The sequence below is a fragment of the Acartia tonsa genome, chromosome 3 (genome assembly GCF_053477335.1).
Source record: "Acartia tonsa isolate MP-2025a chromosome 3, ASM5347733v1, whole genome shotgun sequence".
NCBI classification, from domain to species: domain Eukaryota; kingdom Metazoa; phylum Arthropoda; class Copepoda; order Calanoida; family Acartiidae; genus Acartia; species Acartia tonsa.
The window spans coordinates 36,750,754-36,776,380 of record NC_137262.1 but is presented as its reverse complement, the minus strand read 5'-3'; the positions used below and the strand labels follow the sequence as shown (position 1 = coordinate 36,776,380).

The 25,627-nt window shown below is 31.1% G+C and overlaps 1 protein-coding gene across 9 annotated transcripts in view; it reads right to left on the bottom strand.

Moving 5' to 3' along the window:
- LOC145314026 (uncharacterized) overlaps positions 1-25,627 on the bottom strand; it is a 110,199-nt gene that overhangs the window by 64,662 nt on the left and 19,910 nt on the right. Inside the window, exon 1 of one of the 9 annotated variants that reach the window (XM_080153757.1) lies at positions 938-1,057. The exons of the other annotated variants lie outside the window; for them this stretch is intronic. The gene's annotated coding sequence lies outside the window, so the exon portion shown is untranslated. Of the gene's footprint in view, positions 1-937; positions 1,058-25,627 lie in introns of those variants that run through there. 9 annotated transcript variants of the gene reach the window in all.

Genomic DNA, 25,627 nt, shown 5'->3' with positions numbered 1-25,627 from the left:
ACATTTATACTTGATCAGAATTTGTTATATGTGAAGTAATTTTTCCTAATAATCCCCTTGCTTCTTCTAAATCAAATACAAACCAATAGTTTTTTGGAGACGAAGTTTCTCTATTATTCGAAATTTTCATTCGACCGTCTGTAGGAAAAGGAAAGGGGGAAAGGTGATTTTTTCAACAACTATTCAAGGTAGACAGAAACGTGTTTGAAGAAGATTCTTCTATGTTTATAATGAGCATTCAGCATATAATTTACTTTGTCCGTCAGTCTGTTGGTCGTGTTACAAATTTAATACAGTAGTTCAGACATAAGGTTTCTTTTCTCTCTCTCTCTTTTATTAACACTAAACATCTGCTCTACATCTCACTAGGTCAGTTTGTTAATCCATGATTTTTTTTATTGTGAACAACCTATGAATGTTGTCATTCTTGTTTGTTTTTTCTTTTTATTTCTAGATAATTTCTAGAAAACACGATTAAAGAGATAGACAGACAAAACTTAATTAAAAACTAAATGCCATTGGATTATAGAAAGATTAGTCTGTCTTGATAAACACTTTTTCATTTATTTTGTCTTTTTAAAACTTTTAATTTAAGAATCATTTATTATTTAAAATACTAACGGCTGCGCCCCAAGCATTTAGGGCAGAAAAAGGTTGGAAAAGTATCATAAAAACATAAAAAAAAAACACCCAAAGACTTATTTAGCAGTGAAACCTTCCCGGAACCAAAGTGGAGCTTTCATAAAGTAGAAGGGGTAGCGAGATATTTAATTACAAACAAAAAAAAATAATGTATAAAGAGGAATGAAAATAAAATGTATATTAATCTTTATTCCAAGTAAAAAATATTCTGAAATTCTGCATCATTTAAAATATCAAATATTTTTTTTTATTTTCTTGCCAATTTACCAATCCCTGTAATATTTGAAATTCATACTTATAATTTAATTGAAGACTTTGAAGAATCTGTCAAGCTATTTTTTAGATGATCTAAAAAATGTTGATGCCTCTTAAGTTGATTCACATGTAATATCTAGCATCCAACTGGTCGTATCACCCCCCCCCCCCCCTCCAACCACCTCTCAATAAAATCATCATGTCCAACCCCTCCCTAATTTATATCATAAGGCCTTAATAACCCCTCCGTACTCCCCTTTATGATATTATAAGCCAAACCCCTCCCAAAAAGGTCTCCGGATCACGCCAATTCTAAAACTCTCCCCTATTTTTCATCCCAAAAAATCTCCCAAAATTTTCTTAACTCTGAGAAGTGTGTGGGGTCGATATACAAAAAGGGGAAAGAAAAAAGGGCAAAGATGACATGTGTTATAGAGCATCTCAATTTAAGAGAAAAAGAGAGATGGAACCATAGAGAAAGAAGAAAAGAGGGAAGGAGAGGGCTTTTAGAGATATGTTAAGTTGACGAGGAGAAAAAAAGAGAGAGTTGCATGTCATTGGGATAAAAAATAAAAAGGGAAAGATATTAAAAGAAAGGGAGAAAAAGACCGGTAAGGGTTATCATTTAATAAAAATAATTCAAATTTAAATTACAATTGAAATATGGGCTTAAAAATTGGTTTTTAACCAAAGCATTTTATTTACTATCAAAAACATTCTTAAACTTAGACAATGTGAAATGTTTTTTGTCAGTAGATTAAGATTAAGAACTTCAGAACCGATTGAGTTCTTCATTTTCTAGAAGCTTGACATAGGCCCCGGGAAAGTTTTTGGCCAATTAATTTATTGATTTGTGTTTGGATGGCTTTAGGCTATTTTATCTCTCTAATGCAGATTTCCTAGATGCTAGGGGCGCAGCTAATATTGATATAAATAATGATGAAAGATCTATTTAAGAACTAAGATTCTAGTCTTAATGTAATTCATAAAATTTAATTTTACTATATTATTATTTACTGTTTTATTGACCAACTTAGTACGAGAGAAAAATGAAAAAGGCAAGGTGTAAGAAAGAGAGTGGTGAATTTTTATCTATGGAAGACGAGAGAGATGCAATTTTCACGCCCAAATACTTTACTTTCAAATACTTTTTATCAGGAGGCTAAATATTTAGAATCGGCAGCCGCAGCAGTTTTTGGGCAACAGCTGGCCGTTTTATTTTTAGTTAATACCCAGCGGCGTAAATTTGTATAACCTATGCAACCGCGGCAGTAATTATAATTCTTAAACAGCAAAGCAGCACATAATGCCTTATAAAATGACGTCATACGTACAGATGACCAATGATAGGCCAGTATACATTTTAATTGACCAATAGTTGTGAATAATCATATATAATCATTTTTTAAATAAAGAATTTTAATGCATATTTTAATTTTTCAATGACGAATATACAATATATATTTGTATATGAATGTCTGTACTGAAAGTTTTATATTTAAAGATTTTATATATAAGGTTACTGTATAAATTAAATTTTAATCTTTATTCTACTTTTTTTTATAAAATTAGCAACTGCGCCCCTAGCATATATGTTTTCTACTTTTAAAAAGGGAAAGAGGGAGAGAAAAATGGCCTTAAACACGCAAAAATTTAATTCATATAACCTAAAGAAAACTAGAAAAAATATATGAATTAAGATCTCGCCAATAAATTAACCGATTGAGCTTCCATTTTAAGGAAGCTACACAGAGTTAGATGGTTTTTAACTTGTTAACTTTCAAATTTCATGTCTTTGGGGTTAGTTTAAGGCTCCCTCATCTTTACGTTCAAAGCCCCTTATAAGCTAAAGGGGCAGCCGCTAAGACTAGATAAAAACAGAATCTAAAATTTAGTATCTACATATATCAAATCAAATTCCTAAATTCTTCGAATGTGAACAAAATATTTAGGTATTTTAATATTGAAAGTATTTCTGTGTATTTGTTTGCGTTTGTCTGTGTGTGTGTGTGTGCGTGTGTGTAAAATCAAATAAATCCAATAAAAAGATTGTAAATTTAACGAATTTGAATAAAACTCGATAAACTATTCTTCTTTTTATTATCTTCCTTCCCCTCTCTTGCTTTTTTCATCATTCTCTACCTAATCTAACTTTTAGAATAGCAACTTCTTTATTATTCATTTAGCAGCTGCGCCCCTAGAGGCCTTTAAAGACTCTTTGATAAGGCAGAAGGAGATATTGACCCTTTAGATTTAATTTCTAATGGAAGAGTAAAGGTATCCTTCCTGATTGAGAGCCATATTGATAAACAAATACAAAAATAAACAGACATTATGTTACTTTTATATAGGGATACTTTTAACTTATTAGTCTATGAGTATTTTTTTCCCCATATGGACATTAATTTTCTTAGAGGTTCAGAAAAAAAATAAGAATCAATATGAAACTTTCATAAAAATAGATTTTTCTAGCGATTAACGATATTTCAGATCCACAGCTCTACAACTATTTAAGTTATCGTTCTTGTGACTGTCTGCATTTAAATTTATAATACATCCTAACTTTGCTTTTAAACAGCCAAAAACTCAGAAATAAACGAATATGCAAATCCTTCTATTTAAATTAGTAAGGTTTATTTTTGTTTCTCCGTCAAGATCTTGTAGAATTATTTTCTTGCATTGAGTTTTCCTTTAAAGAGAGCCCTACATAGATCCCAAGAAGGTTTGTGGCTATTTTTTGACCCAATTCTTTGCTTTATTAATGTTTAGCTGTAATTGATATCAACCTGGTAAATAATATAGCATTTGACTGGCAGAAAATATGACTTCTCTGATTCCTTTATGCCTGCGGATAAGTGAATTATTTTTTGCTGCTTTGCATAATAGGATTAATGGCGGAGTTTCCGCGGATTTCAAAGTGTTCATACTACACAGCAGTTGTTTTTTTAAAGCAAGAGTTTAAGTATATAGAGTAGGTGATAAGACTATGGAAACGATAAATTCATGTACACCCTAATGATTATGCAAAACAAAATTACCCCAAAAACTAAAACCTAGAATCTTTCATTGAAGTTTATCGTTTTATGCAAACACCAATTTCAAATTTAAATCTGTGAGGGTAAAACATTTATTTACAACAAAAATAATAATGGTCCAAAGTTTTCATGCAAGCTTTTTTTCTTTTCAGTAAATGTTTAATATTATATAGTAAAACAAAACTTAAGTTTATACTAAATATCGAAATTTTGTAAATAAATTAGTCTGAAAAAGTTTTAAAAATACAAAGAAACAGAGATAAAGTGATAAAGTTTTTTTAATGAAGCTACTCTATAATTCGAAATTTTCGTCCGTCTGTTTATCTGTAACATTTTTGGGGAAATAATATTCTCGTTTTTCACTTATAATAGAAAGCTGAATATTATTTGGGTTCTTTGTACCAATGCGCCTCAAGTTTATAATTTACATGGTCCGTTGGTTTTTCGGTCAAATTCATATAAATGTAATCTAAGGTTTTAGTACATTTTAAACAAAACAAAACATGGTATAATAGTACTTATCTTATCGTATAGTTTAACAAGCGGTTGCGTCCTCAATAGTTTCTTGAGGCTCTCTATTCGAAAGTTAAAATAAAAATGCCAAAAGACTTCACTTTCTAAATAAATACCCTGAAACCATCACTGGGCATAAATAAGAATATAAAACTCAATTATTTTTAGATAAATTTTAACGTACAAACAATAAATCTACTACTTTCCCTTTCATTAATGACAAATTTTATAGTGATCTTATTTAAGCTTGAAATCATAACTAGTTTAATTTCTTATCCCTGCTTCTCCTGAAAAGTTTATTTGAGACTGAACATATTGTTTTAGTATAAATAATTTACTTGAAAACTAGCAAGTCATGCAAATTTTAAAAGTGCAAATATTTTTTTTTATGCTTATGGCTTCATTACTTGTTTACAAGGTTCCACGACAAACGTAAGAGTCCCAAACGTCAGAGTGGAAAAACATCAGAGTGGACAAACGCAAGAGTCCCAAACGTCAGAGTGGGACAAACGTCAGAGTGGGACAAACGTCAGAGTGGACAAACGCAGGATTTTTGGGACAAACGTCAGAGTGGACATTTTATAAGTAAAACGTATGAGTCTCGATTTTATAATCATTAAAGCGCTGCGGCTAGGTAGGCCAGGGTGCTGAGTGCTGCAGCCAGAGTCATTTTCTTTATGATTAGGTTAGGTTAGGTTATAGGCTAGGGGGCCGAGCGCCCGCGGCTAGGCAGGCTAGGGGTCCGAGCGCTGCGGCTAGGTAGGCCAGGGTGCTGAGTGCTGCAGCCAGAGTCATTTTCTTTATGATTAGGTTAGGTTAGGTTATAGGCTAGGGGGCCGAGCGCCCGCGGCTAGGCAGGCTAGGGGGCCTAACTGTCTATTTTTTGTCATATAATTAAAATAGCATAGACTCTGATGTTTTACTTAAGCAATGTCCACTCTGACGTTTGTCCCACTCTGACGTTTGGGACTCTTGCGTTTGGGACTCTTGCGTTTGGGACTCTTGCGTTTGTCCACTCTGACGTTTGGGACTCTTACGTTTGGGGTAGGACCGTTTACAATCCTAAATACAGGAATTTTTGTTTGTTAAGATCTTGCTAACCACTGAACTAATTTTATTTTATAGAAGCTTTACTTAGCTCCTGAAATATTTTTAGGCTATTTTATGTATCAGAGTCTATGTATTGTTTTTGGGTATATTTTCCCTTAAAAACTGCTTTGGATCGAAGCCAAAGTATTTTTATAATTATTGTAGCAATTAGACATCAGCAAAGCGTTTGATTACGATTATATCAATTGATGTATAATACATATACGTGGATATTCTGATAAAGGAAAAATTTTTATCAATTTGCAAATACGGACATTATTTATTGATCCCTTCGTTCATCCTTTAAGAGAGAAGATGGAGTAAAGGTAGTGGTTCGTTATTTTAGCCAGCTAGCTACAAGTTTCACTTTATTAGAGTACATGATAATCTATTGTGAGATCCAAGTAAAAATAAATCCATTATTATATCTCATCTTTAACTTAAACAAACCATACAATGATATCATTTAGAAACTTAAAAATTAAGTATTAAAACAATAATTATAATTCTACATTATTATATTTCAAGATTTTTAGACTAATTAATAAAGATAAAATATACCAAAAATAGCTGTTGTATGTATCTTCAACTAACAAAATAGAAGTGTGGTATATATATTGTGTTTATATTAGCTAATCCAGTAAAATACTGCATTAACTTAGACTTAATATCCTCATCTCCCCCCCCCCCCCCCTCCTAATACTTGTCTATACTTTCCCTCGGCTATTATTTATTTGAGTTGTCGTGGTTAGCAGTGAAAAAAACATTTTTGAATATCATAAATCATGAAGAAATGCCTGAATTACCTTTTATAATAATTACGAAACTAGGGGTTCTGAATTCAAAGGGTAAGGGAGGGAAAGAAAAAGAGAGCATAAAATGATATCAAGACTTGAATTTAAATACCAAAAGTACCAGAACATAAATGAAGCTCTCCTAATATGGAGACCTCAATCGGTTCAGTTGTTCACGACCCATAATCAATAAAAATTGCAGACGAAATATATCAAGTATAATTTGTGAAATACTGTAATTGAATCTTTCCTAAATTTTAAATGGCTTCGATAGATCTAAAATCATTATTTAAAAAAAAAAAAAAAAGAATATTTTGTTGTTTATTAAGCACACCTTATTTATTTATTTGTATATTGGTGTATGACCCGGGAATATCTTTTACACTTAATTTCCTCCATAGTGTTCACCAACAAAAAAAAACATTTTAAAAATCAGGAATAGTCCCTTTCGTGGCAACGCCACTTAAGGGGCGATTCGTCGTATTTTTGAAATGGCTTTGTATAGGTTATTTTAGGTTAGGTTAGGTTTTACTGGGTTAGGTGATTGCCCCACAGGGTTAGGCAGTGGGCCCCACAGGGTTAGAGCCCCCCGCAGAGGCTTGAAATAGGAGAAAAGCTACTTTGAAAAATATGAAGAATCGCCCCATAAGGTGCGTTGCTACGAAAGGGACTGTACCCAAAAAATCTATTTTTGAGGACACACTTCTGATATATAGAAAGCTAATCAAATCTAATATTTGTTTAAGGACTAATTGATATTTTGCCATTGGCGTAATAAGAAGAAGCTGATATTAAAAGTGTCATTTTAGTAAAGAAAAATATTTTATAAAGCTTCTAAAAATGGCAGAAAACCTTACCAAGGCTCAATTTAAAGCTTTTCGAAGAATACTGTAATTTATTTGGTTATTCAAAATTAAATCATTTAATAAATTTGATTGTTGTTAATGTGGTAAGACGGCAGCATACGGACGGGCATTACACAGAGTTGCTACGCAGCGGCTTATCAAATCAAGCCTTCAGCGCTAATCCTATTATCACCATTTCACCCCATGCCCGCTGAGACCCCACAGGCAGCGGTCAGATTGGACCGTCTAATAGTGGGAGGGACGCGGCCACTTTACAACCCCGCGCCCCAGGCAACTATCCTACCGGGAGGTGGTTGCCTTCCCCTTGACTGCAGCTTACCCCACAAATGCCTACCGCCGCAGGGCTCCGCCCTTGTCTCCCCACACCCCCTTCAACCTAACCTATTGTTATCATCTATTTTTGTATATATAGTAATAACCCTATTGTAAATGTATTCAGTTTTAAATATATCTTTGTAGTAGTAAATACTGCTAGTTCGTTATTGGTAGAATCTTCAAGGCTAGGGGCTCGTTTGGATTCGAACTCGCGACGGTAAGCTGAAACGCTTCAACTTACCACATTAATATGCCATTGTTTTTTTGCCAATAAGCAAGGTAGTTAATTATTCGACCCCGCCCCTACCTAACCCTAACCCCGCCATGGATCCTGCGGCCCTGACCAGCCACCGCCAACCACCTGAATGTCTAATTACACAAGTTTGATGCATAAATTTCACTTTTAAAAGTTTGTAAAATTTATTTACAAATGGTGCATTAAGCAATATTATGCCAATAGATATTTGTATTAGAGTATAATTGGTCTCTTTTCTATTCCTGGTGTCCATTGTATATATATACTAGCGGCTTCGCCCCTAGCCTCTAGGGGCTTAAAGTTTCAAATTAAGTTGAAATTCGTAAAAGGACCAGGGAAATCTTCTGCAAAAAAAAAAGTACCACGGAAATTTTCTGCAAAAAAAAAAAAAAAGGACCAGGGAAATCTTTTGCAAAAAAAAAATGGGGGTGGAATTTTTGGTTTTTAGGGGGGTTGGGGGTGTCCCCCACACCACCCCCCCCCCCCCAAGAAAATAGTCTAAAACCACCACAGGACCAGTAGGTATATACCATAAAGAGTAGAATCCAATCGGTTCAGTTGTTACCGAGATCTTAAGCTTCAGACAGACGGACGGGCAGACGGACAGACATCATTCTATTTTGTATTATAGATAAAACTTCGTAAATCATTTACTTATATGTGGTTTTATTTCCATTAGTTGAAACTAATGGTTTAAAAATGTGACATACTTGTTTAAGTAAATAATGTTTTAGTTATAAAATATGTCAAAAACCTGTTTTTTTATGCTAAAAATTAAATGAAAATCCAATAAATAAATATAAAGTATAATACCTAATCTATGATTATTTTAAACATAACATTAAAATTCAATTTATGGGAGGCTGTATTCAATATTTTTTAACATTATTAAAATATAAAGTTAAAAATATTAAAAATTTATATATCACTTCAGCATGTTAGTTTAAGAATAGATGCTACGTCCTTATGACATTCTAGGGCTCTTTAGATGAGAGGGGGGTTAGTTCGTCCCCATGCTATTAAATTTTTGTTTAAAAAGACAAGAAACATAAATTTTGTGTTGTAATTTTTCCAAGAGGGGGAAATCTCTTCGGAGGATTATGGTGCTATCCCCCAAAATAGTCACAAACCTTAACATGAGCTATATTGTAAAGGAACACGATATCGTTTCTGCGATTATGGAGATCCTTTGGTACAGACAGACTGACACTTTTACATGAGGATGATAAGTAAGTGTTGTAGAGATGTCACGCATCTAAAATAACTTTTGAAATGCAAACACAAAGTGAAGTCAAGGTTGAACAATGCATATATTTTTTTAAAAATATAAACATTAATTTTTTGAAAAAAGGCAAAAAGTTGCACATTTCTGGAACTAGAAAATACTATTTATATCAACTAGAAATAAAAAATACAAATGTATATGTGTATGCCATTTTTTTTAATAAACTTTCATTCATATACAGGTAGGTAATTTCTCTAAATTAAAAATTATAATTCATCAGGAGAATTTTAATGTACTTTTGTATAATTTAAAAAATATTTTGCATGTAAATACTGGGTAAAAAGATAGAATAATTTAACTATCATAGTCCCCTCCCTCCCTGACACGAAAACATAGGTATCCATTTCAGAGAGAGATGGGACATGAGCTATTATTACACTAGTCCCCAAAGTATTATTATAACGTTTTAATTGGTTTGCTCAACAACTTTGGGGAATTTCTTGAATTTTGATTGGTTGATTCATTAAGTTAAGTGTTTAAACGTTCCAACCACTAATTTTATTCTAAAAATGTGTATCATCACTGTGGATATACATAAATTTATCGGCTATTTTCCTATCCCTTTAGATCCCTGTATCCATTTACTAGATGAAAATTGTGAAATAATTTAGCTTGCATGGTTTGGTCTTCTAATTTGTGAATTCTTTGCAAGGAATTTAGCCAGGGATCTTAAGGGACAAGACAATAGACAATAAATTGATGTTCACTCCATCTCAAGATTATAATTATTGTTTAAAAAGTTTGGATACTTATACTTTCAACCAACAGACAGTTTTAAGTTTTTAAGCCTATGAATAAGAAAAAGTGATTAAAAAACTTTGGGCGCTGATTTAATTCACAGTCCTATGCCCCTTTCTTCCCTGAAGTTATCTGAATATATATTTAACTATATTACATAACAAATGAAAATAAAGACAAGCTAACTAAACATTTAATTAGATCTAGAAGCATTGGGTTGACAAACAATTTTCATCATTTAAGTTGACTATTTTAGATATCATTGTGGATAAATTGGGAACGAGCAAGGTTTAAGTTTACTATATGAGAACACAATATGAGGGACATTTTTAAAAAATAATTTGAAAATAAATAGGGGTTGTTTGTGTTTTACTTTAAGTAAGGTTAGGGTATTTTGGTTACATGGTTATGGTACCGCGGTTATTGATAATGCAGGAAAGGCATTAATGAGAAAGAAAAAAAACGCTCCTTATTTTAAATTTATTTTAAAAATAAGGGGGTAGAATAGATGCTAGAAACTAAAAACAAAAAAGCTTATTTATCGAATATCATACTGAAATATTAGCATTTTTACTAATAAATGCATAATATGTTTTATATCAAGATCCAAGAGAGAGAGAGAGAGAGAGAGAGAGAGAGAGATAGAGGCATTAATGAGAAGAAAAAAAACGCCCCTTATTTTAAATTCATTTTAAAAATAAGGGGTAGAATAGATGCTAGAAACTATAAACAAAAAAAGCTTATTTATCAAATATCAGACTGAAATATTAGCATTTTTACTAATAAATGCATAATATGTTTTATATCAAGATCCAAGAGAGAGAGAGAGAGAGAGAGAGAGAGAGAGAGAGAGAGAGAGAGAGAGAGAGAGAGAGAGAGAGAGAGAGAGAGAGAGAGAGAGAGAGAGAGAGAGAGAGAGAGAGAAAGAGAGAAAGAGAGAAAAAGAGAGAGAGAGAGATAGAGAGAGAGAGAGAGAGAGAGAGAGAGAGAAAGAGAGAGAGAGAGAGAGAGAGAGAGAGAGAGAGAGAGAGATAAGGAGAGAGAGAAGAAAAAAAAGGAAAGAAAGAGAGAAAGAGAGAAAATATATTAATTTATGATGTTGTAAGGATCAAGTGTTTGTTTACAGAAAGGTTGCGTGAGGAAAAACAATATAGAAAATACTAATATGGAGCTAGACAACTAAATGCGAAAGAGAGAATATTGAAAAAAAGGATAGAGAAATAGATAGAAGGATATATGCATATATAATTAAAGCAGACAATATGTAAATAGATAGATATATGTTTTGTACAGATAGATGAATAAATAGACTATCAGTTAAAAATAACTTATTAGAATATTGATCAAAAGTAAAGAAATTTTTTATAGAAAAACAGGGAGGGAGTGGACATTCTTAGTAGTTTTTCTAGTACTTTAGCTTTCTTATTCGTTGGCTTACAAACTTTAGTTCCTTTTATTAGATATTTATTGGTGGTCTCAATCTAGTTTTTCAACCACTATGCTTCATAAGGGATAACCTTGTTTATCATAGTTTGGGATGTACATTCATTTATCTTAAATTAATTATTCCTAGGGACCTCTGTAGACAGAACGATACATATAATATTAATATCTGTTGAAGGCTGGGTAGGGTGTCCTTTTTTTACGAAGCTATTTATTGACAATCTAATAGTAAAATAAGGATTGATCATTAAGAAATTAATGTCAATTTGTCAGTGGTATCTAAATGATTTAAAAGTTAAATGAATTTAAGATTTACCAAGTTAAAGAATTAATTCAAAGTTTAAAGGCTTAGCTAAGGTTGACTGGAACTAAAAGGTACACGGACTAATATTCTATAAAAACAAAGATTTAAGGAATTAAAAAGTCAGTATACATTGTAATTGACCAATGGTAAAATGTTACATGTAAACTGGCCTATCATTGATCATTTGTAATGTATGACGTCATTTTTTATTAGGCACTGTAAGCTGCATCAATAAAGGCTTTAATTAAGGCATTTCTATTAGAAACCTATAACTACCATGATATAAATATATATCATATAGGTTTTGTAAGAAACAAGAAAAAACCTTTGATGCCCAGTTTTACAAATTATATTTCGGAACATTTGCCTCTCTTTAGTCAAGTCCTAGAGTGTTAACACACAGCTTTTGAAACCACAAAGTCTTGTTCAGCAAAACTTTGTATTTCCAGACTATATCAAGTAAAAAAGTAATTCAGAATCAATTCTATAAAACAAATAGCAAAGAGTATTCTATAATTGGACAGAAAAATATGATTTAAGAATAAGTTAATCACCTCAATTTTACTTTTTAAGCCATATTTTTTCTTCTAATCTCTTCAGTTGTAAAGTAAATTACAATGCTATGAATGATTTAATATATAATTTAATTGTTTATATTTCCATACTTCCATAAACTTTTTTTGAAGACTTTTGATGAAGACGAAGAAAGACGAAAAAAATCAGCATGTTACGTCATAAAACGATTGATTGTCCATCTCTTTTTTAGGGGTTTTCTTTCCTACTACTCCTCTCCTCATCCCTCATTTTTATGACGTCAATGACTGACTTTTTTGTCTTCTTTTTGATTTTCAGTAAAAAGTTACAAAAAAATCATAATCTTTAAAATATCAGGATATTAGGGAAATTCTAAGGAAATTATGGAAAAGTTGGTGGCTAGAACTGATTCCTAAAAACGTTCAATTATAGGTATTACATTATTAAAGTATACTGGAAAAAGTGTGGATATTACTGTGATAATGAAATATAATAAATCCTAAGAAACATCCTAAAACAAGAGTTTTCGGAAAAGTGATGATGACTTTCTAAAATTACTGTGCAAGAGAAAAAACAGCTTAGCTTAATAATCTACAAATGAATCAGTCTAAACAAATGATAACCCCCCTTTCTTATATTTAATCATTAAAACAATGTTTCTTAGCTTAAGCATAGTCTTCTTACACTTCTTGGCCTTATGCCTGCGTGGCTCTTCTAATATTTACTTTACCTAACCAAGTAATTTTAAATGCAAAAAAAAATATTTTGCTAGCTGTTTTGTAAGAAAACTTGTCGAGGTGAAGATTTATTCAAATTATGCCTAGATTAATAAACTTTTTTCAACCCTTCAAACTAAACTCTCAGAATCAGTCTTTTCGCCTTTTTTAAATCGAAAACTAATTAATTATTTTTTTTTATTTCAGAAATTCTATTATATTGCTCAAAAACATTGTTTTTTTAATTGTCTTAAGATTTTAATAACTACTGAACCGATGGAGGGACTCGATATTATTTTTGGCTATAGTTCTGCTACATCCCCTCCCCTTTGAATTAAGAGCCCTACAGGCCAGGTGCGCAGCCGATAGAATACCAATCAAACATAAAGGCTTTCTAGTAACATGCATTAGAAGAGCACAATTGAGAATAAAATCGAAAGCAGTCAAGAATCCGATAAAAATTTTCATTTAAAATAGACTTTCTTAATACTTCTTAATAATTATCCTTTCTATGTTGCTTCTAAATGTAAAAGATACCCCCTCTCCCTTTGTTTACACTATAATCTTTTCATGTGTAAGAAAAGCTGAGTATAAAATGTTGCTTAAAGATTAATGAATATAAAAATGTTGTAATAATTTATCTCATCCCCAGGATCTTATAATATTATGTGCATTCACTTTCGCATGGTGGCGTGCACAGACATTCACCTAGTAGGGTGTTTGGGAGGGGGGTAAAAGGGAACAATTGTCCTCCCATTTTTCTTATTTTAGTAGGGTGTTTACATCACCAAATATACCTTTTCCGCACGCTTATGGTTAAAAGATGTTTTACATACTCATGAAAAATCAAAACTACCATATTCGCATTATATAAAAGATAAAAACTACCATATCTTCTTATTAATTTGCATATTGATTTATGCAATTATAAAGAAAGCACTATGCTGATATTATGTGTAAGTGATGTCACACCTTTTAATATATTCATCATTTCTTACTGCTGCATTAGTAATACAGCTTTAAGTTTTTTACTCCAATTTTTAGAAATTTTTTTTTTAAATAATGTCTTCGCCCATTAAAAGAATAAACATTAAGATAATTCTTATTTTAATTTTCTCTTTTTAAATTTGCTTTAATTATTTTATAATTTGTCATAATATTAGAAGCTTTATAACCTCTTATTTAAATTTATTGCAAGTATTTGAAAGTTCAAAAACCTTTTTTCGTTTAATAACAAAATGACGAGAAAAGCATATTTTGATCAAATGTAATTTATAATAAACAAGCAAAAAAGAGTGCATATTTTTTATGCATTCTATTTGTTTTATGAAAACACTACACCCAAGCCCTTTTTATGGCCAATGCATCCCCACCCTTTTTGTTCCATGCTAAAAGTAGGGCAAGTTAAATGACCCAAGATTATATTCCATAAATGAAAATTTAATTCATTTCAAAATTAAAGAATAAATGGTTCATTACCGTCTGTCTCCCAGTACGTGTTTGCAGTAATCTACGATGAATTTAACGAGTTTACTGACAATTCAATGATAGTACTAACAACTATAGCATTGACAATTTGAAATCTCATTGTGTTGATATTATGTTAGCCAAGATCACTTTTATAGTCGACAGAAGTTATGTCAATTGCATAATATTTAGAATTCCTTGTTATGCCTTAAAGATATAACGTATAGTCTAATATCCAGTAAATGAGGAAATATTTGACTCTCAATTGCACTGTTACCTAAAGTTTTATAAGCACGTTATCTTATTAGTTGGCTTAATAACTTAGGTACTTGTCAAACTAGTATCGTCCAAACCTTCTTATCATATTTTTTTTTAATACAGAAAGGGTAATTATGTTAAACATGATCTGGGATATAGATTTAAAATCCCTAAAAAAATCACAATTTAAGTTAAGAAAATTGCCAAACCCACCCGGAGCTAGCGTCATTGTAAAATGCATCACTGGGGACCTACAAAGATAAGGTTTAAACAGAATTTAATCTTCCAAGGTATTTTACACATAACTGAAACTTACCTTTTCTATAATTGTTTCATACAAAAGTATCACATTAGGTTTATAGCCTCAACAAGGCTGCTTTATAACTGTAATTTAACAGTATTTGGATATTATTAGAACCCGCCTTGAAACTATGTACCGCAGAAATAGATACACATTACACACATATATATGTATAAGTACATAGATACATACCAGTTTAGTCAGGAATCCTAAGGGATAAGACAAATATAGATAAATTAATTTACATCCCTTATAATAAGAAACAAAATTTCCCATTTGAGATTAAAATTATTTATATTAAGGTTGGACACTGCTAGTTAAACCAATCAATCAAGATCTAATAAAGTAACTAAAGTCAATGAATAAGATACTTTGGGACTTGGGTATCACTGTAATTTATTGACGTAAGTCCCCTCTCTCCTGCATATCTACATAGATACCAGTTTAGTACATTTAGGAAAACTTCACATTCTATAATTTTACATGAATAATACTGCTACTATTACAAAATGTACAAAGACGAAAAAGAGAGCCTAATATTTGTTTTCAAATTCCAAGCAGTTAAGACTTAAATAGAAATAGCATAAAGTGCCGCCAAAAAAATTACGTCATACAAACCAAGTGACCTATGGGAGGCCAGTATAAATTTTACCATTGGCCTATCATTGGTACTTTGTATTGTATGACGTCACTTTTTTTGCAGGCACTTTACACCGTTTCCTAAAATTAATCAATTAAAAGCACTTTGACCTTAGTGTAACATTTGACAAATAATTATAAGCTTTAAAGTGGTTTAATAATTTATTAAAGAATGGCTTCGAAACCGATTAATATTCCCTGGATTAAAACCAGTTTTGAGCCATGCTGAAAATTCATGTATAGCATCGTATTATAGAAAATTTTCTACGAATAATAAATAAAAAAATCATAAGATTAATAAATCTAATCTTATTATTAATCCACGGAAAGCTGTCTATAATACGATACAATAAATAACTATTATGATGCCATTTTACCGTGAAACGAGTAGATGACTACTTTGTTTCGTTGCATATCGATCTATGCCTATTTATTATCGTCTATGTATCCCACCCCAAAGCTTGAGGCCATAAAATTTGCACAAATAATAAAAAGGACAATCTTAGTTTTGTTGTTTATCAATTGATTCAGGTTTTACAGGAAAGGAGTGGATATTGGACTGTAAATTAAACTAGTCCCCAAGGTTTTAAATACGTTTATAATTCGTTAAATAAAAAAATTTGGTACTTTTATTAAACCTTGATTGGTTGGTTCAAACTAGAAATGTTAAAATTTTACATTTAATATTTGTTTATCATCATTGGGAATGTACATCGATTTGTCGTCTTTTGTCCTAAGATACCTGGTTTTTTTATAATAGGCCTATCATAGAACGAAAGGGTTTTCAAATTATTTTATTTCAAGAACATTTATTGATTTTTTTTCTAAATGTTTATTATGTTTTTTAATCATAAAACCAAATTAAAGAGCAACTTTTTGATGGAAATAAAATATTTTATAACCATGTTGTAATTCAATGAAAAATATGAAAAATGTCATCATTTTGCATCAATCAGACATTCACTTATATAAATAAAATGAGTTGTAAACGTTTTTTCCCGTCCTTTTTGACCAAACAGATAAGCCAAAAAAAATAAATAAAGATAAAAAGAATATGCAATTAATTTACTTAACTGCTATCCATGCCATAATTGACGGGGTAAAGAAATTAGCCTGTTTGTGGGCCAAGGTATTTCCTCTACTCAGATGACATCATCGATGACTTTATGGCAGCCATAAGTGTCTATAGTCTAAAGCAAGTGTATTAGGCTATTTAATTATTGTAAAAAAGTTTTCATTTTAGTTTATTAAGATTTGAAACACTGATTTAATTTTCCATTTGCGGTAAGTTGTTTTATTCTAAATCTTTATTAAATCAAAGTCTTTGGATAGGTTTCAAGCTACTTTTTTCCCTTCTCCTCCCTCCTTCCTCAAGTACAGAGCCCCTAGTTTTATATCAAATGAACTTTTAGTCAAAGAATTAACTTTTAAACATATCATCCTTGACATAAACAATTAAAACAACAAAAAGCAATGGGCACAATGTTGGTATACATTGATAGGAACAGAGTTAGAATATTTAGTCATCGATTCGTATTATAGTCAGCTTTCCGCGGATATCAAAATAAACAACCCGTTCTAATCCAGCGGATATCAATCGGATTCGAAGCTATACTAGGAAAATGTTTGCCAGAGTTGGAATTATTTTCATCAATGTTCAAAAACTTTTTTTGTGAGTGGCCTCTGTTACCCTATGCACTTGGGGTAAAGGGAAAGGAAACTTGTCAAAAAAATGTGCTATTATTATTTCAATATAAGACAACTAGCGGTTGCGTCCCTAGTATCTAGGGATATTAGAAGGGACATGAAAGTGCAGAAAAATAACTTAAAACCTTACAACGACTTTTTTATAGAAATTCAACAGCCTAAAACCACCCTGTGACCTATAAAAAGCTTTACTCTAAATGAGAACCATATCGGTTCAGCGGTTAGCGAGATCTTTCGCTACAGACAAAAAAACGCTTACTACTTTATACAATAGGATAACCGATAAACAATGTACATCCCAATGATGATACACAAATTTACTTCTTCTGTAGATTACATTTAGTGGTTGAAACGTTTGGGCGCTTAAGTAAAGAACCAACCAATCAAAATTTAAAAGTTGTAAAGCCAACGAATAAAAATTTAGGTTTTTTTTACTTATCCTTTAATGCCTGGGTTTATGCACATGGAAGGAAATTTATTTTGCACCAAACAATATATAACTCACTAAGCAAGATCCTTAACAATATCTAAGTAGCTTCAAATAGGATATTTAATTTTCCAATTGTATCATAATGTTTGGTTTTGGAATTGCAAAATAAACCCTAAATATTAAAGGGAATATAACTTTAAGTTTACTAAATTAAAGTAACTTTACAAAGTGTCTCAAAAAACGGCCATGTGACGTCATAAAAATGAGGGATTATCTATTTCTTTTTCTTTCCCATTTCTCCTCTCATCTCCCTCATTTTTATGACGTCACATAGCTGATTTTTGATACCCTTTGTAGAGTTACAAATTAAATCAAATCAAAAAGCTTACATAGCCTTTATTTAATTCTAATATCATCTAAATGTTTTATCATCAAGGCTCATGAAGCAGGGCTTTTCATGAAGCGCTGGGAAGTTTTATGTGTGACGTCATAAAAATACGTCTAAATCTATCTCTTTTTCTTCTCCACTTCTCATTTCATTCCTATTTTTCAGACGTATTTTTATGACGTCACACATGATTCTTTCCAACGCTTCGATTTTTATACAATTTTATAAGGGAATAGTTTTCTGTTTTTATATCTATAGGAAATTGTTCTAATTTATTTAAAGTGGTCCAACTGCAAATTAAATGGAAACTGCGACCATTTTTGCATATATTGCACAGAATGAGCACTAGAAAAATAAAAAGTATTTTATATGTGTGTAATATTTGTAATTGGTATATTGTGTCATTGTTTACATAACAGTTCTACTATTTGTAGGACAAAATACTAGATAATAAAGATATTTTAGACAGGGATCTAAAGGGATAAGACGATGGCCGATTCATCGATGTACATCCCCAATGATGATAAACAAAATTCACTCTTCTATAGATTAAAGTTTGGGTTGAAACATTTGGACAAAACTTAATGAATCAACCAATCAAAACGTATTGTAAGTTCCAAGCTTCTTTTTTAATGGGGGTAAGATGAGGGGTTATATAGGTTTTTCTAGGTGGGGGGGGGGGGTAATCTAATGTATTTTTTTGTTTTTTGTTGTGTGTGTGGTGAATGAGGGGAGTAAACAATCATTTTCCTCCATCCTTGGACGTGCATGATTTTTTATTAGTAGCGAAGCTACTCTATAATTCACTTTGTCCGTCCGTCCGTCCGTAACGCTATGGGGGAAATGGGATTTACTCAGCTCCTATAAAAGATAGAATGCTGAAATTTTTTGACAACATTCCCATCATTAAGGAGCACAATTGACTAAAAAACATCATTGGCGTTCGGACAGATTTTTAGCAGGTTTTAGGCTATTTTTATATTTTTCACATTTTTCTCCATATCTTCAGTGTTTATGGTCCGATTTTCAAAATTTTTTCAGTTACAGATATCAAAATTAAATTTCCCGTCGTTTAAAGGAACAACCATGAAGGCCAGACTACCTTTTCAGCAGGTTTTAGGCTATTTTTATATTTTTCACATTTTTCTCCATATCTTCAGTGTTTATGGTCCGATTTTCAAAATTTTTTCAGTTATAGATATCAAAATTAAATTTCCCGTCTTTTAAAGAAAACAACCATGACGGCCAGACTGCCTTTTTAGCAGGTTTTAGGCTGTTTTTTTATATATTTAACATTTTTCTCCATATCTTCAGTGTTTACAGTCTGATTTTCAAAATTTTTCCGTTATAGATATCAAAATTAAATTTCCCGTCTTTTAAACAAAATAACCATGACGGCCAGACTACCTTTTTAGCAGGTTTTAGGCTATTTTTATATATTTAACACTTTTCAATATCTTCAGTGTATATGGTCCGATTTTCCAAATTTTTTAAGTTAAGGATTTAAAAATTAAATTTTTAGCTGTTTTAATAAAACAACCATGACGGCCAGACTGCCTTTTATCAGGTTTTTGGCTATTTTTATATGTTTTACATATTTCCCCATATCTTTGTTTATTTTGATGCAATTTTCAAACTATTATGGGATATCTGTATCAAAATAATTTTTCCCATTGTTATGAGCATCTTTAATATAATTTACTTTGACCATCGTCATCATGCAAAATAAAACAAGGTTTCATGTTTATTTTATCCAATAAATCTATTCTTGATTTTAGTAAAAACCTTTTAAATCTACCTGTACGTATTCCCATCGACGATTTTTTGTGCTTCGCTACTTATGGATGTTGTCATCCTTGTTATTGTATAGATTACTTTAACTAAAGGGAAGATAGGCAGTCAAACTGTTATTTTATTTAATTTAGAACATAAATGTATCAAAAAGTACAAAAATCTTTAAAATTAATTAACAGAAAGTTGAACTATGTTCCTTAAAACTGTTTAATCTTTTCCAAATCGACAAAAAGGATTTGAATTTAATTTATTAAACTTTAAATGTAAAAGTCATGTAACGAAAATGATCATTAAAGATAGCCTATTTTTGTTCTTTTCATAATCAGTTTTTCAGTGATAAGATTCTATATTTGAACACAATCTAATCCCTAACTATTTAGCAGATTGCTATTCTTTGCTATGTAAAAACACCATGGTTAGATATCAGTATCCTTTAAAGTAGAGAACACAATGTGCATCAAAGAGGTGTTCCTTTGGTGTAGAGTTGTTCTTGCAACATTTTAGTAAGAAGGCTACTCAATAACTCAATACGTATGTCCGTCCGTCAGTAAATATAAACATTTGAAAGAATGGACATACAGAATTCCTAGTTTTTAGAGACTAAAGTAGCTGCGCTTCTAATTATCTTCTATAACATACAAATTGTTTGTTGTGTATAAACACCCTTCAAAGGATGATAAAGTTTTGATTCTGAGTTAGGAGATTTTAGATGGTTTTCAGAATTTTTTTATACCATAATTACAGTAACAGTGATACTAGCCTACTCCTGATAATATGATGTTACACTGATTTAATATAGGATGAAGGAACCAGTTTTCATTGGTTTACAGTTGTGTTGTGTAGTATATGAATAGATTTACCTCCCCCTTACCCTTTCAAAATCATACCTCACAGTTAAATTTAAATAATTGAATTAGGGAAATCTCAAAGAAAATTCACAAATCAAATAACATGTACATTAAAATGTAATAGAAGATAATTAAAATAATTTTTAACCTCAACTTTGAACAATCCTTATATAAAACTAACAGGATGTCTTTGTCGTGTTTGTGTGTGTGGGTGTGGTTGTATGTGTTCAGCAAAGGATCTCGCTAAATGCTGGAAAAAATGGTTGTCCTTTCCAGTATAGCATCTCATAGTTTTTTTAGCCCGTGCCTTCGGCATCTCGGGGCAAAAAAAATCTGGTTTTAATCTTATAATTGCACATTCTATATCCGCGGAAAGCCGTTTATAATACGATGAAAGAAATAACTATTATAACAAATACCACTTTGAGAAGCAGCTTGTAGAACATAATTAAAAATACAATATAAATGGCAAATGACAGGCCAGTATACATTTTAATTGACCAATGGTAAAATGTATACTGGTGATTTTTTTTATGACGTCATATTTTATTAGGCACTATAAGCTGCTTCCACTGTGTTCTATTTAAAGCAGTCTAGTTAAATTTACATAAGTACTTATCTACAAAATATATAATGTTGGTGACAAATTTGATACAAACGAAATCAAGAAATTATTTTGCCTTCATTTATAGCTCTTATTGCTAATTTAGACTTGTTAGAGTTGTCCTATAGATTTCAAACTTTGTAAGATGGTTTCTGTATTAGTTTAGTACGATTTAGAACGTGTATAAACTCTATTATCAAACAAAAAAAACAAGTATGTACTTAAACAGTGTCCCGTATTTTTCAACAAATTTACATAAGATTTTGTTTAGACTTACAAATTTAATATTACTTTTATGCTTTAGCGTTCTACAAGTTTTTTTTATAATCAAATCCATGTCCATATTCATATGAACAAAGAGTAAAATATGTAATTAGCATGTTAGGAAACTAATTTACATAATAGTTTGTATAGACTATAAGCAGACACTGAAACTCAAAACTAGTACTCATCAAATTTAATTATGTTCTATTCAATTGAAAATAGACTGAAAAATTAAATTTTTCGTCGATTTATATTTTAAATATAAGACAATGAAAGATAAATTTATCTACAACCAAAACTACCCCTTCTGTAGGTTAAAACTATTGGTGGTAAAGTTTGGACAGTGAAAGTTTGAGTCAACAAATAAGATTTTTAAAAAGTTCCCAAAGTTCTTAGGCAAACGAATGAGAGAAAAATATTTACAAAAAAAAGTCTATCCCTTCCCTGAATATTTATAGAACGTTGGATACCAGTATTTTTTATAATTCAATTGTCCCCTACCTCCCTGTAGAACTGCCTGTTGTGTGTATTAAGAAGTCTTTATATAAGTTTACAAGATATTTATGAGAAGCTTAGATAGTTGATTTATCTTCTAATGGAAGCATCAAGGCCGCCGGTATTTCATACAGGATTTTGGGATAAGAAAATTTACTCAAATATAAACAAATAAGATTTGGTAAATGTATTAGTTGTATTGTTTTAGGCTATTTTATTTCCCACCCCTCTTTAGATGCTATAGGCTAAACCGTTGTAAATCAATCCACAGTTTCAAAATTCAGCCAGTAAAAAATAGTATCATACTGTTTACTTATCCCAAAATCCTTGAAAATTTGTTACAACTTTCATTAGATCAAGATTGGGAAACAAGAAAAATATAGCTTGTTGCAGGGATCTAAAGGGATAAGACATACAAAATGGAGATAAATTGATGTATATCCCATAATTTTTTGTTATATCTTTATTATGATAACCAAAATTATTCCTTTGTAGATCAAACAATCAAATTTCAACGTCCATTGCCTTATCCCATAAGATCCCAGGCTTTTAGAACAATTTATAATATCTTTATAAGATTAAACTTATGTTTAGGTTTCTTATATCATTGCTTGATGTCAAACGTAATGTCGAAAAAAATATCAGGCAACATTAATAAAACACCATCCAGTCGAGATAATTATAAACATTTTAAGCAGGGAGAGAGGAGACATTAGCCTGTTTATTTAACTTGTCCACAAAGTTTTATAATAACGTTTTAACCACTTTGGGGACTTTTATTGATTTTTTAATTAGTTAATTCAGTAAGTTGAATGTCCAACCTTTAAACCACTAATCGTAATTTTGGATGTACATCATTTTATCAGCCATTGTCTTATCCCTTTAGATCCCTGCATATTAAGTCAAACACCCTAAAAATCTGGTATAACAAGGATGACAACATCCACAAAAGCGAAGCACTGAAACGGTAGGACAAACGGATATTAACACTTGTATAGTGTCTGAACTGAATAGTCAGAATATAAAAGTATAAGAATCAAAGCAAAATTGTAAGTAAATTTGTTGAAAAACTGCTTGATACAGGATAATGTTTAAGGACATACTTACATTTTTAGAACTTGATTATAAAGTTGCTTCGCTTATTATATTGTTCTTTGTTGTCCCAGGAATCAATATAAAAAAATCAAATCAAACGAATAATTAGAACACATAAAAAATTGTTGTTAAAAAAGTAAAAAAATCAACATGTTAAAAATGGACGTACGGAAATGATTCTGGTAATGATTATAGAGTTGCTACGCTTTCTAAATCGTACCTAAATACTACAGGAATCATCATGCAAAGTTTGAAATCGATAGGACAATTTTAACATGCCTAAATTAACGAATAAAAGCTATCGGACGGACGTACGGACGGACACACCCTAATTATAGAAAAGCTTCGCTTTTAAAAAGAGATTGTTTCTAAGTAACTTGGGTGCAACTTTTTCTAGCTTAATCTTGAGCTTATCTAATTAGATAACAAATATATAACTTATGGAGAGTGGTGGAGGAAGATTTTGCATAACATCTTGCATAATAAGATACAGCCTATATTTGCCCCTATTGGGTCATTCTAATGGATGTGGAATATTCGTGGATATCATAAAAGGGGAAAGATTGTCGTCAATTTAGCTTGCTAACATGAAACTCGTTTGTTGGTCAGTCCGTTCATCCAACAGGAGGGGAATGGATGGGGTAAAGGGAGATAAAGAGGGAAATCGCCGCTGTAAGTTTCACATTATTAGAGAACATAAAAATCTGGTGCAAGATCCATTTAGGTTTGTCTTTTAAGATCTCGTAAATGACTAAACTTTTAATGAAGTTTTGCCAGTCATAGACTTTGACTTTGTCAAAAATGGAGGGATTTGGATAACCTACCTAAGAAAAAAACTCCTTTTTTGACCAAGATAATATGTTCATATATAAACTGCAAAATTTTAATATAAATCCTATAAAAATTATTGTACCTATCTATCTTATATCGGGGCTAAATAAACCCCTATCATGAAAATGTGTACATTTAGCTCAAGGTAGAATTGTTGTATTGGGTGCCAAGTATCCCCCCCTTTAATTCCTTGGGGGATAATTTTGCTAATTTGGTGACAAATTATTACAGGTTATAGGTATTAGCAGGCATAATGAGGTATAGAAAATTAACTAAAGCAAATAAAAAAATAAAAGTCTAAAAATAGATTATGTTGTTAGATGAGGGGGTCTTTCGATAGACATACAGACCTCCTCTGTTTTATAATGGTAACTAATATACAATGTTGATACAATGACAGCACTTAATAAAATTGGGAGGGAGGGGACAATGAGATGTTCATTACACCAATTTTATAATAACTTTTTCTTAATCGTTGGCTTTACAACTTTGGTGGTGCCCCACCATTTTTATAAACCTTCCCGGGACCTATGAGCAGCTACCCTGTTAAGGAGAACCCGATCGGTTCAGCGGTTAGCGAGATCCTTCGGTACAAACAGACAAGCAGACAGACAGACATTCTGTTACTTTATTAAAAGGATTGTGGTTCCCGAGATAGATGAACTTGGTGGTTACATACTACATAGGCCTTCGCCCCCACTATAATAGAGAATTTTAAGATACCTCCCGGGAAAAGGGTTAAATTATATAAAAAGACGAAAATCTTAAGTAATATTTGAGGTAGACAGACATTACGTAAATATTTTCTTTCCGGAAATATTGATTTTTTAAAATCCAGTCAGCAATTTGGAATTTAATCCATTTGACATTTTGGCATATTATCATAAAGCAGTTACGATTATAAACCAGTGATAAAATTTTTATTTTTTTCTGATAAAAGAGGAAAATTTTAATGTCTTTGAAGTAAAATTTATGTAGATCAAAGTATAATAAATCATATGAATCACATCATTTAAACAAAATGAATTTCTAAAAATATTTTAATATTTTTTAAAAAGTTACTCTACTTTAAGTAAAAGGTTACATCGCTTATAAAACTTAAGCATTTCAATCAATGATGAACAGATAGGGAGAGTCGCAAAAAAGTTTTTGCTTTTAACTTTTAACCATTTAAAATCAATTTTGATACCTTTTTGTCATATTTTAAAGCATAATATTATACTGGTAACCAAAGTTGTAAAAAAAAAATATATTATTTAATAAAAAGTAGCAGTGAAACATTTCCACTAATCATTTTAATCAGCAGAAGGTTTAATTTGTTTATTATCATTGATATTGATTTTTTCTTTCCAATTCATTGACATAAAATAAAAATTACCAGTATTTAAACAGTTCCACCAAAAAGTTTAATCTATACGATGGGGTATAAGTAACATAATAAGTATCATTGTCCATTGTCTTATCCCTTAGTAGTAGTGCTTGTGCAATATGAAATGCAAGCTTTTTCAAATGCAATATACAGACAGCTCAACCAATTTACAGCACTTTTTAATAAAGCAGCTACTCTATAACTCAGACAGTTGTTTATATATAACTTAACCTATGTAAGAATAGGTGTCTTTGATGTATAATATCTTAACACATTAGGTCTTGAAGTCAATATTGCTTACAAATCTCCAAATCAAGATTCTTTCAAACATAATTTAATTTCAGGGATCTAA